This window comes from Amblyomma mixtum, chromosome 1, assembly GCF_055824585.1.
Source record: "Amblyomma mixtum isolate Tamu chromosome 1, ASM5582458v1, whole genome shotgun sequence".
Lineage (NCBI taxonomy): Eukaryota > Metazoa > Arthropoda > Arachnida > Ixodida > Ixodidae > Amblyomma > Amblyomma mixtum.
Window position 1 is genome coordinate 72,377,340 of NC_143012.1, and position 12,687 is coordinate 72,390,026.

The following is a 12,687-nucleotide window of genomic DNA, read 5'->3' on the forward strand; positions in this document are numbered from 1 at the left end:
AACAATAAAAATCCGAAAAGGAACAAAAATAAAAAGTAAAAACGAACAGTGCGCCAGGAAATGCTTTCGCCTTGCAGCACTTTAAAGAGCCAAAGTGGCCCCTGAATTTTTTATTTATCCTGTCTGACTAGAAAGCTTAATTAGGCTAATTGGTTAAGCAATTAACTAATTCAGTCCCACTTAATTGGAGCATCACTATACGATCCATTTAATTGGTTGCATGGTTACTAGCCAAAGTACAATTCGCCCCGTTTGAAATTCGCGCAATGTGGCGTCACGACCGTTTAGACCAACTGAAAAGCGTGGCATTTCGGTCGACAACTTCTGCTTAGAACGATGAGGCATTAAAGGCGTCCGCCTTAATAAAGCCATCGGCCGACGTGCTGCCGCCGCAGTGGCTTAGTGGTTATGGCGTTCGGCTGCTAACCCAAAAGACGCGGAAAGGACACTATGTGGTCGAAGGTGGCTTCAAGTTCGCTGTCTGCGCATTTTTCTGAACATTGCCCTGGGTACCTAAGACAACAGAGGGCCGGGTTTGGAAATGTGTAAAGATTGTGTAACCGGCGCCAGCTGATGGCTTGGCATCTGCTCAAAAATCTATCCGTTGGAGGAAGTCTAGCTCGTTGAAAACGACAGCGCTGTGTAATTTCTCCGTATCGTAGCTTGTGGTCCCTGTCTGTCAAGACCACCTCGCTCGGTTCGGCCCGGAAGGAAAAGCCTCGGGTGAACTCGTCGGCCGTCTCAGCGATTCTCACTGAACGGACACCTGTCCGTGAACTGACGGATCTCCAAGAGCGTCTGCTCAGACAAAGCGGAAGGAAAAGCCTAGGGTGAACTCGTCGGCCGTCTCAGCGATTCTCACTGAACGGACACCTGTCCGTGAACTGACGGATCTCCAAGAGCGTCTGCTCAGGCAAAGCGTAAGGAAAAGCCTAGGGTGAACTCCTCGGCCGTCTCAGCGATTCTCACTGAACGGACACCTGTCCGTGAACTGACGGATCTCCAAGAGCGTCTGCTCAGGCAAAGCGTAAGGAAAAGCCTAGGGTGAACTCCTCGGCCGTCTCAGCGATTCTCACTGAACGGACACCTCTCCGTGAACTGACGGATCTCCAAGAGCGTCTGCTCAGGCAAAGCGTAAGGAAAAGCCTAGGGTGAACTCCTCGGCCGTCTCAGCGATTCTCACTGAACGGACACCTGTCCGTGAACTGACGGATCTCCAAGAGCGTCTGCTCAGGCAAAGCGTAGGTAAAAGCCTAGGGTGAACTCCTCGGCCGTATCGGCGATTCTCACTGAACGGCCACCTGTCCGTGAACTGACGGGTCTCCAAGAGCGTCTGCTCAGGCAAAGTATAGGAGCTCGAACACCGCGGAGATACCCGGATTAAACAAGTGTAACGTGCCACCGCACTGTAGATTATAAGCTTCTGAAATAAATTTAATAAAGCGGCACAATAATCCAAACGCAATGACACTACCGAGGGTGAACTCATTGGCCGTCTCAGCGATTCTCACTGAACGGACACCTGTCCGCGAACTCCAAGAGCGTCTGCTCAGGCAAAGTATAGGAGCTCACACACCACAGAGATACCCGGATTAAACAAGTGTAACGTACCACTGCACTGCAGATTATAAGCTTCTGAAATAAATTTAACAAAGCGGCACAATAATACAAACGCAACGGCACTACCAGCCAAGAGCAGCGTTCGAGTTTGCGAATGGAGGGATATAGCGCGCGTTACTCGAACGCGACTTCAAACGACATCTCGATAAACGCATTTAATAAACCAACGACGCAGCGTTAGGCAATATAAAAAGAATACACTCGAAAAGAACGAAAAAAATGTTTTGCAAAGCTTTCAAATTTCACACAGCGTTGAATTGAGTCGTAGTTCCCTTAGCACGTCGGCGAAAGGCAGAAAAAAATCCGCGCGTTCCACCAGCGTCAGTCCGAAGACCGCGCAACGCTAAACAGAACGCTCACCAACTTTAATCTACCTTAAAATTAACCTTATACTGCTTGAGTTCCCACACTTTTTTTTTCTGAACTGCCCCCGCTAAGCACATTTTTTTTTTCGACAAGCGTGCGTTCAAGTAGCTTCTCTCAGCTGATCACGCCCAGAAATCCATTATATGCATGCAGCAAGAAGCACAACTCGGTTACGGAATCGAGCACTTTTTTTTTTTGTAAGGAACAATAAGCAAACAGCAACGTTTAAAAACTCTAACGCAGGGATGAAACGCGACGTTAAAAGGCGTCTCCACCAAGAAATAACAAACTCCAACTCTTGGGAAAAAAGTACGGAGCAGCAAAGTGCATTCCCGCAATAATTAACGCCCATCCTCTTCCCTTGCTGTCCGCTATGACGCACTTTCCAATTCGTACAATTGCCTGTTCGCGATCCCGCGCCTAAACGCGTCCTCGCCACGTGCTCGGCAATCCCAATTTCGTTTTGCTCGCAAAAATAAATTTTTGCAGCCAAATTTACGATGCGCGGAATCAATTTCGAATTAATAACACCGCGGTAGTACACCGCGGTTGAGAAAAAAAAATTATACCGAGGCGATAATTGCGGGGAAGCAAGATAACCATGTGTACACCACTCTGAAACGCGTCGTCAGGCCTAGCGACCTATCTCAATCACAAAGCGTCAGGGAAAAGACAGCATGCGAAATTCCTCAACACGCACGGAACTTAGAATTTTATCTCGCAAGAGACGCGTCGATGCGTGCGTCTTTTTTTGTTCCCTGAACGTGACTAGCTATTCGCAGAGCCCTAGAATGCTTTCCGTTGTCGCAACTAAGCGTAGTCTGCGCGCTTCTTTCAGTAGTACAACGCGTTTTCCGGGTCTAAAAAAAGCACGGGAAGAACACTGCAAAGCAGCGAAAAACAGTACTCACGGAGTTTCCATTAGACAAACTTCAAACCATGATAAACGCCGTCCACCAAAAAAGCCGCCGACCGCACTACAGTATTACGGTTTGATGAATCGGCGCGTCACTCGCGTCGGATCCCTTAAATACGCGGGCGAGTGTCACGTGATGACGCCCTCGCTGCTAAACGCGCGCCTCTAAACAAAAAACAAAAAGAGACGCGTCTGTCATTTGTCGGAGAATGTGGTAAATTACTTTTTGAGGAAAGGGAATGAGGCAGTATCTGTCTCTCACATCTCGGTGGGCACCTGAACCGAGCCGTAAGGTAAGGGAGGTCGGTGGGAGTGAAAGAAGAAAGAGAGAAAGAGGTGCTGGGAGTGAAAGAAGAGAGTGAAAGAAGAAAGAGAGAAAGAGGTGCTGGGAGTGAAAGAAGAAAGAGAGAAAGAGGTGCCAAATTAGATAGATGGAAAAAAAATTACCGACGATTACGTTACTTTTTAATGCGAAATTTGAGCGCAGCAAATAAGCTGTTTCACCTTTTCGATAGATTGAGGCAAAGAAATCGAGCAACACATGTATGCGCTATCACAGAATTTTTTTTTTATTTTTCACACGTATTCCTTTAACAAAGACTCCACTAACAGTTCTTGACAGTCATGAAGGAAGCTTTGTGGTCGGAGAAATAGAGTGATATATGTTCGAATTGGTACACCAATGCTTGATTCTCAAAGACGAGATCTATACAAGTGCCTCGCGAGGTTGTCACAGCCGTGGGACGCGTTACGAGCGAGAGGAACGGGATGTTCTCCCGCATAAGTGTTAGAAAATTGCTGTTTGTCTTTATGTCAACATTAAAGTCCCCCACTACTAACATCGGTGTGGATCGATGGACGGTTAATGCGAGTTGCAGGAAGTGCACGACGTCTTTCGTGAGTGCGGTAGGGGCGAAGTAGGCAGCTACTACCAGCAAGCCGTTGGGCAACTTTGCGGCGCACAGTTCGCTAACTTCATGTGACGTGCCAAACATTTCGACTGGTATTGCAGAGAGACCTGTGCGCAAGTAGATAGCGACTCCCGCCGCTCTGTTGTGGTCTCTGCGAGCACCACAGCAGTATAGGAAATCTATGATTTCGAGAGGCTCTTCGGGATCCATCCAGGTTTCAGCAAAGCAAAGTACAGAGGAATGGCGCAGAATGTGATCGTGGTGTACGTCCTTGGCATGTGCGGCAAGGGAGCGTACGTTAAGAATGTGGTTGTGAATGATGAATCAAGTGCTGCCAGCGAATGACGCGTCCATTGGCTGTCTGCGTGTGTTACTGATGTGTGGTTAACATGTTAAGCTTCGGCTGTAAGAGTGGAACGCGACAGCGTCTTGCAACGCTGCCAGGGAGTCCACAGAACGCCATCGCCAATTCGGCTGTACGCCTTGCTGGACGGTAAATTTATTTTTTGAGGAAAGGAAATGTATCTCTCTCGCATATCTGGGTGGACACCTGCACCTCGCCGTAAGGGAAAGGGGGAAGATGGGAGTGAACGAAGACGCCGTATTAGCTAGACGCGCCTTTGTTCATTCCAAACCATTCAGCTGGCATTACGGAGTGGCTAGCGTGATCGTATCGCACTCCGGAGACCCTGGTTCGATTCCCCAACTCGACCAATTTCGTTCTCGGTTTTATTGATTTATGCGGTCTAACTAGAAAGGTTAATTAGGCTATTTCATATTTATATTATTGTATTTCTATCCATCGTGTTCTGTCATTAACCTGTCAATTGTTGGAACTGTCTAGGATGTTCGACACAACGTATATGAAACGAGCAACGTCTTACTGAGTGGGGAAGTGCGTGGTGGTGGAGGGAACGCGGCTTCGTACTTATGTTTTTTTCAGCAGCGTCTCCTTCCGCGGACGCTGTTGTCGCTGCGGCGCGCGTCTTTCTTTTCTTTTCTTTTCTTCTGACCTCTTCATTCTCCTCTATATTAATTAAGCTAATTGATTAATTAAGCAATTAACTAAACTCAGTCCAACTTAGTTGCAGCATCACTATACGATCCCTTTGATTGGTTGCATGGTTACTAGCCAAAGTACAATTGGCCTCATTTGAAATTCGCGCACTGTGACGTCACGAGCATTTCGACCAATTGAAAAGCGTGACATTGGGGGCGGAGCTGGTTACGAGGCCGACGCCGACGCCGACGACGACGCGAAACCCAGGAACGGACGCCAAAGAGCTGCGCTCTAAAAAAGTTTGCAGTGGCTTAGCTGTGCAATGCCAGGATATATGTAGCGTGAGCAGTGACGTCACGTGGCTCTGCCCCGGCGGCAGCAGCGGCGAGGCGACGCCGAACGCGCGCTGCGAGGCGCGCCAGCTGTGCGCAGTGACGTCACTCGCTCCTCGCGCATGCGCAGTGTGGTCGACGGAGCCAGCACGCGAAGCGGCGAGACTCTGGCCAATGTAGCTCACGCTACAATACTTTATAATTTCGACCACCCAGGGATCTTTAACGCGCACTGACGTCGCACAGCACACGGACGCCTATTGCTTTTTGCCTCGCTAGAAACGCGGCCGCCGCGGTCGCGTTCACTTCGTTTTGGGGGGATGAGGCACTATACCACTCCGACGCCGGGTTCGATTTCTGGCGTCGGAATTCATGGCGTCGGTTCGATTCCTGGCGTCATCTCCCGAAAACGAAGCGACCTAGGTTAAAACGCGGTTACTCCGGCTCGGTAGACGAGCGCCTGAGCAACAGCGGTGGTTTGAGAATATGAAAAGATGGTTTGGTTTGGTTAATGGGGTTTAACATCCCAAAGCGACTCAGGCAATGAGTGACGCCGTAGTGGAGGGCTCCGAAAATTTCGAGCACCTGGGGTTCTTTAACGCGCACTAAAACTCTTCACACAGACGCGTATTATGCACTGAGAAGAGGCGCCGGGACGCCGAGGTTAAGCTTGCTAGCAATTTGACACACGAGATCACGCTATTAAGGCGAAAGCCTTTTTTAATGCCTCATACTGTCGTTAAAGGCCGTGTCGACAGCCGTGTCGGTAGATGTGTCCGCGTTTTGACGGGTGTCCACCAAGATAAGCGAGACAGTTACTGCGTAACTTCCTTTCCTCAAATACAATTTTCGGCTTCTTTATTACGGCCCCTCTTTCTCTTCTTTCGCTCCGACATCCTATACGCTGCGGTTCGGGTGTCCACCGAGATTACAGAGAATTACTGCGTCATTTACTTTCCTCAAAAAGCGTTGCTTTAAAAGGGCGAGGCATCGCGCCGAACGGGTGGTGGCGTTCGTCCCTTCCTTTAAGGTGAGGTTAGGGTGTCCACCGAGGTGACAGAGAATTACTGCGCCATTTACTTCCCTCAAATCCGTCGCGTTCAAAGGCCAAGGCATCGCGCCGAACGGGTGGTGGCGTTCCGTGGACTGCCTGGCAGCGCTATAACACGCTGTCGCGGTCTACTCCTAAAGGCGAAGCTTAAGCGCCATTAATTAGCAGTTAATTAGTATTAAGGCGGAAGCCTTTAATGCCTCATCGTTGTAAGCAGCAGTTGTCGACAGAAATGTCACGCTTTTCAATTGGTCGAAATGATCGTGACGTTACAGTGCGCGATTTTCAAACGGGGCCAATCGTACTTTGGCAAGTAACCACCAATTAAAGGGATTGTATAGTGATGCTCTGAATAAGTGGTAATGAGTTTAGTTTACTGCTTAATTACCAAATTAGCCTAATTAACATTTCTAGTCAGACCACATGAATAAATAAAACCGAGTAAAAAATTGGTCGAGTCCGGGAATCGAACCCCGGTCTCCGGAGTGCGAGACGAGCATGCTAACAACTTCGCCATGCCAGCTTTTTTTTCTTTATTGCGTGGAAGAACTTCCGTAAAAAGGGGGAAAACTTCAAGGAAACTGGTCCGCGTCTGAAGTTACCGGGCTGCTTAATAGGAGCCCGCCATAGCCCTAACTCAACACTGCATCCCCATCAAAACATCAAAATTCAGAAAGGCACACACATGCATCTAGGCACGGCAGCCAGCTTGGAGGCACTCCTCACCAAAGCACACTGTTCACGAAACACAGATTTGGACGATCTTGGTGGCTCGGCATGTCTGTCCATCATACGGCTTTCCCAAAGACTGAATAGTCCCATCAACACAAACAGGTCATAAGGCACAACAGAGTTTTTGACAACAGGCAGAAATCTAATAGTGTATGGTGTAATTTCAATGTCCTTCTTAAGAGTTCGTTGTATTATGTCCCAAAAAAAAAAAACATGGCAACACGGCACAGGATGAAGCAATGATCAATTGTCTCAGGCCCGTTACACAGACGGCAATTCACATTCCAGGGTACAACCATCCCCTTGTCATTAAGAAATGTCTTGACAGGCAGCGTCGCTGTGTTTAGTTTGAAAAAGAACGTTTTAGCGGCTGCCTGAATGCACATCCACCTAACAAGCTTTAGAACACTGATGTCCAAATACCCCAGATAAGGCTGCCGATACAATGGTGTCGATGGTTTGGAATGAACAAAGGCGCGTCTAGTGAATACGGTGTCTTCGTTCACTCCCATCTTCCCCCCTTCCTTTACGGCGATGTTCAGGTGTCCACCGTGGTATGCGAGACAGACACATTTCCTTTCCTCAAAAACCAATTTACTGACGAGCAAGGTGTAGAGGCGAACGGGAGATGGCGTTCTGTGGACCCCCTGGCAGCTTTGCAAGACGCTGTAGCCTTCCACTCTTAGAGGCGAAGCTTAACATCTCAACCACACATCAGACGCACAAGCAGCAACATCGCATTCAAGGCTTTCGCTTCACCGCACTTTAGGTCAACAAAGTGCATCTTTGAATTTTTTAGTCATTAATCAGTAATTAGTCACTAATTAGTAATTTGTCATTACTTCGTCATCAGTTATGTGTGACGTCATCCAGTGGTGACGTCACCAGTGTCACATAGGCGAAGTGGTGCGGAAAACGCTTTCAGCTCTACGCACTTTGGACAAAGTGCCCTTGAATTTTTCGTTTGTGAGAGCCGGCCTCTTAAGAGTTTGTCCAATCATACCACCCTGTACCAATCCCTTTCATCATCATCACCACCATTGGCGAAATAATGAATACTGGCCAATTGCCAATATACTCGCTAGTGGCCAGTTTTCATTATTTCGCCGATGATGATGATGATGATGACAGGGCACAGGGTGGTATGATTGGACCGACTCTTACGGGGCCGGCTCCACTTCTACTGTCTAAAGTGCATGGAGGCGAAAGCGTTTTACACAGCACTTGCCAATATTTGCCAAATATACTCGCTAGGGAGGTGGTGACGAATCGCGGTTACGGCCGCTCATCTGTTTTTTTTCAGCCAGCGTCCGCTTCGGCGGACGCAGTTGTTGCTGCGACGCGCGTCTTTCCTTTTTATCATTGATCTTTCAAGTCTCCTCTGTCTGCACGTGGCAGCGTTGGTGGCTCGGCTCGAGCCAGTAGGCAGGCCCGTGCACTTTCCTTTTCATCCTTCTCCCAGTCGCAACAACAACAATATACTCGCTACTTGGCCATCAGGCGTGGTAGTGGCAAGGCGAGCGTGTCGAGCGTTTTGTCGATTTCGCGTTGTCGATAATCATCGTTTGATAACCGGCCGCAGTAGCTCCGCCCGCACACGCACTACTGCCAGCTCTCCTCCCTCTGAAGAACGATGGAATGTACTTCAGACAACTACAGAGAACTTGCAACAAGTCTCTCTCAGTTTATGGGCCCAAGCAGTCGCCCCCACCTAGCGGCCAAGACGCCCCACTATGCCTCATTAACTACAGTAAAGTTCATTCACTCAATCAGCGGTTGCACTCTCGGCTACTGAGCCGGAGCTCCCAGGTACGGAGCCGGCTACGGCGGTCGCGCTTGGGCGGAGTCGACCGCGGCGGTCGCGTTTCGATGGAGGCGGAATGCAAGGGACGCCCGCGTGATGTGTGACGTCACTACACGTTAAGGGTTCACAGGTGGTCGAAATTATTCCGGAGACTTCCACTACGGCACCGGTTCCTCTTGTTCTTTAACTCTCACCTCTCTCCCTTCCTTTACGGCGTGGTTCGGGTGCCCACAGACATGCGAGAGCAGTACTGCGCCATTTCCTTTCCTAAAGAAACAAACTCTCTGCATGATATAACTCGCTTAATGCTCAAAGCCTTGTAAAGCGATCAATGTATGAAACAAAAGCGCACCAGAAAATGGTCTTTCAAGCAGCGTCTGTTTTGAGACGCTGCTAGATTATAATATAATGTTTAAGAGTCTTTTAAGGCAAATATTACAGCAGCTCTTATTTTCGCCAGCAAAATGACCCAAAACTGAAATAAAATGCATAGCAGTGGCGCCTCCTGGTCAAGGCAAGGTTAACTACAAACCGTACGAGCAACAAATTTTTCATCACGAGGCGTCTAATGTTCAAGAAACTGTTGTAAATTCAATATAAATTGCTGTTTTCCTACAATTAAGTGCATAAAACACCGCGACAAAGCTCGAAATTTATTTTTGTTTTGTTCCGGACATTTGTGTTACGTTCCGGACAGTTGCAGACGGCAGCAGAGCAACTTCAGGTCCCGTTAGGCCTGAGCGCTCCTGAATCGAGAGCGTATCTCAAAAAATGGGCTGAATTGCATCTTAGACTTTATCGTCGAAGCAAGGGAATTCATAACGGAAAGCAAAAAAAATTGAGGGGACACTGGCTCTCTGAAGTGCTGCAAGGCGAAAGCGTTTCCTGGCGCACTGGTTGTTTTATTTATTTTTATTCTTCATATTTTGATTTCTTTGGTTCTTTTTCTTATTTTTATTGTTTTTGTTTTTATTTTCATATCTTATTTTTATTTTTGTTTATTTTCTTGTTTTTTCTATTTTTCCTTTCCTTCACTTTATTCCTTTTATTTTATTTATGAAACCCATGCATTCACTAGATGCGCCTTTATTCTTGCTCGAACCTTGATCCTTCGTGGCGGAGTGGTAGCGTCTCCGCTTCAAATGCCAAAGGCTCTGGTTCGATTCCCACCCTCGGCGCAGTTTCTTTTTAAGCAGCGACGCCGAAAGGCGGACAAATCTGCCGACGCGTCTGTCGACACGGCTGCCGAGAGCGTCTGTCGACACGGCTGCCGACAGCGTCGGCTAACGACAGTATGAGGCATTAAAGGCTTTCGCCTTAATACCAGTAGTTTCCAGTAAACATGCACACCAGTATTGCAAGGGCTGCTGAAAAGGCTGAAGCGGGCGGCTCTAGCTTGGAAGGACGCCGCCATATTTTCACGCTAAGGGCGCAAAAGGCGAAACTGCCGCAATGTTGGAGAGTTTTAGTATAGCGTTAGCGTGATAGCGGGCCGCAAGCAACTTATCCCCTCAGAGAGTTTTAGTATAGCGCTTTGAAAACGCTAAACGCCATCTGCTTGACATGGATGCCAACGGTCCTTCTAAAATGGTTGACATTGCCGCTAACTTGCCAAAGTATAATATTTCGGAGTTTTTTAAACGAATTATTAGTGCAGCGTTCATTTTCGTCTGCAAAATGATCCCGAAATTGAAATAAAATGAAATGAAAACGTAAAATAGTGGCGCCATCTAGTAAATGCAATGTTAACTACAAGCCGTTGGAGCAAGAAAATTTGCCATCACATGACGTCTAATGTTCAAAAACTTCAATACAAGTCCATAAAACACCGCGAAAAACCTCCAAATCTATTTTTGTCTCGTTCCAGACGTTTTTGCTAGGTTTCTGCTGCGTTTCGGGTCGTTGCAGACGGTAGCAGGGCAGCATGAGGTTCCATTAGGCTTGCGCGCTCCAGAATCGAGAGCGTATCTCAAAAACTGGGCTGAATTGCAGCTTAAACTTTATCGTCGAAGCAAGGTAAGTCATAGCGAAAAGCAAAAACACCAGTAGTTGCCGGTAAACATGCCGACCGGAATCGCAAGAGCTGCTGAATCGGCTGAAGCGGGCGGCTGTCGCTTGAAAGGACGCCGCCATGTTTCCACGCTAAGGGCGCAAAAGCCGCAACTGCCGCAACGCTAAATTCTGAAAATTGCGTGCGTACGCTAACGCTATTTCCCCGTTAGCGTTCTGCGCATGCGAACTCTGGACCCGCTATTCCGCTATGCACGCAATTACGCAAAGCCCGCAATACTAAAACTCTCTGTTAATACTAAAACTCTCCAATGTAGTCCGCCCAACGTTTTGCTGTTACATAGCGTTTCCATTATCGCCCCTTGACGGGTTTGGTTTCTGGGCGACGTTAAATGTCCCAAAGCGACTCGGGCTATGAGGGACGCCGTATGAAAGACTCCGGATAATGTCGACGCTTGGAGTTCTTTAACGCGCACTCACATCGCGCAGAACACGGTCCTCAAGCATTTTGCCTCCATCGAAATGCGACCGCCGCGGCCGGGAGCGAACCCGCGTCTTTCGGGGCTGCAGCCGAGCACACACCATAACCATTGAGCAAACGCAGCTGCTGAATCATCACTCGATGCGGTTAGCATAGGTTAGCTAAATGCTAAAAATTTGATGGCGGCCGCTTAGCTCACCTAAGCCTGTTTATGCAAGCGAAACTCACGCTTTCATCCCAGTCCCGTTTCGATCGTAAAAATGAATCATAATAGCCAAATTTCCGATGCGCGGAAACGATTTCAATCAACACCGAGGCAATACACCGCAGTTAAAAGAAATAGTATACCGGGACGATAATTGCCGGAACCAGGCTAATCATGCGTACGCTGGTCGTGAAACGCGCCGTCAGGCCTAGCGACCGATCTCAATCACAAAGCATCAGAGAAAAGACGGCATGCGTAATTCCTCAACACTCCACGGAACTTAGAATTTCTCTTATATAAGGGACGCGTGAATTCGTGCGTTTTTTTTTTGTTTCCTGAACGTGACTTCCTATTCGCAGAGCCCTAGAATGCTTGCCCCTTGTCGACATTAAGCCGAGTCTGCGTGCTTCTTTCAGGAGTGCAACCAATTCTCCATGTCTAAAGAAAAGCATAGGAAAACACTGCCACACAGAGAATAACAGTACTCACGGTAATTTCAATTGCGACACCTTAGTTCATGATCTAGACTGTCCATCCGCACTACTGTGAAACCGTTTGACGAACCGCTGCGTTACTCAAGTCGGATCCCTTAAATACGCGTGCGAGTGTCACGTGATGACGCCTACGCTGCTATACGCGCGCCTAAAACAAAAAACAACAGACGCGTCTGACATGCGTCTGCGAATGGTAAATTGGTTTATGAAGAAAGGAAATGGAGCAGTAGCTGTCTCGCATATCTCGGTGGACACCTGAACCGCGCCGTAAGGGAAGGGAGGTAGGCCGGAGTGAAAGAAGAAAGAAAGATGTGCCGTAGTAGGTGGATGGATGGAAATGTTTATTAAGGCGAAAGCCTTTAATGGCGCATACTGTAGTGACCAAGACGTGTTAGCAAATTTGTCCGCGTTTCAGTTTGGTCGAAATGGTCGTGACAACACTGCGCGCGAATTTTGACGGCTGTCCACCGAAATATGTGAGACAGTTACTGAGCAATTTTCTTTCCTCAAATACAATTTTCGACCGGTGCCCTCCGAGATATGTGAGACAGTTACTGCGTAATTTCCTTTCCTCAAATACAATTTTCATTTTCTTCATTACGGCCCCTCTTTCTCTTTCTTCTTTCACTCCACTCCCTCCCTTCCTGTACGGTGCGGTTCAGTGTCCACTGAGATGACCGAGAGTTACAGCGCCATTTTGCTCCTCCTCCTGGAAATGCACCGGGCCGCAGGCCCCGGTGCATTTCGTTATATTGCTAGTGTGCC

The 12,687-nt window shown here is 48.1% G+C and overlaps 1 protein-coding gene across 2 annotated transcripts in view; it reads right to left on the minus strand.

Moving 5' to 3' along the window:
- The window catches only part of LOC149366768 (piwi-like protein 1), a 40,862-nt gene extending 28,807 nt beyond the window's left edge, over nucleotides 1-12,055 (minus strand). The window contains exon 1 of one of the 2 annotated variants that reach the window (XM_089552275.1): nucleotides 11,918-12,055. The gene's annotated coding sequence lies outside the window, so the exon portion shown is untranslated. Of the gene's footprint in view, nucleotides 1-2,897; nucleotides 3,055-11,917 lie in introns of those variants that run through there. The other variant, XM_089552266.1, reaches the window with a different exon arrangement.
- Nucleotides 12,056-12,687: the final 632 nt, after the last annotated feature.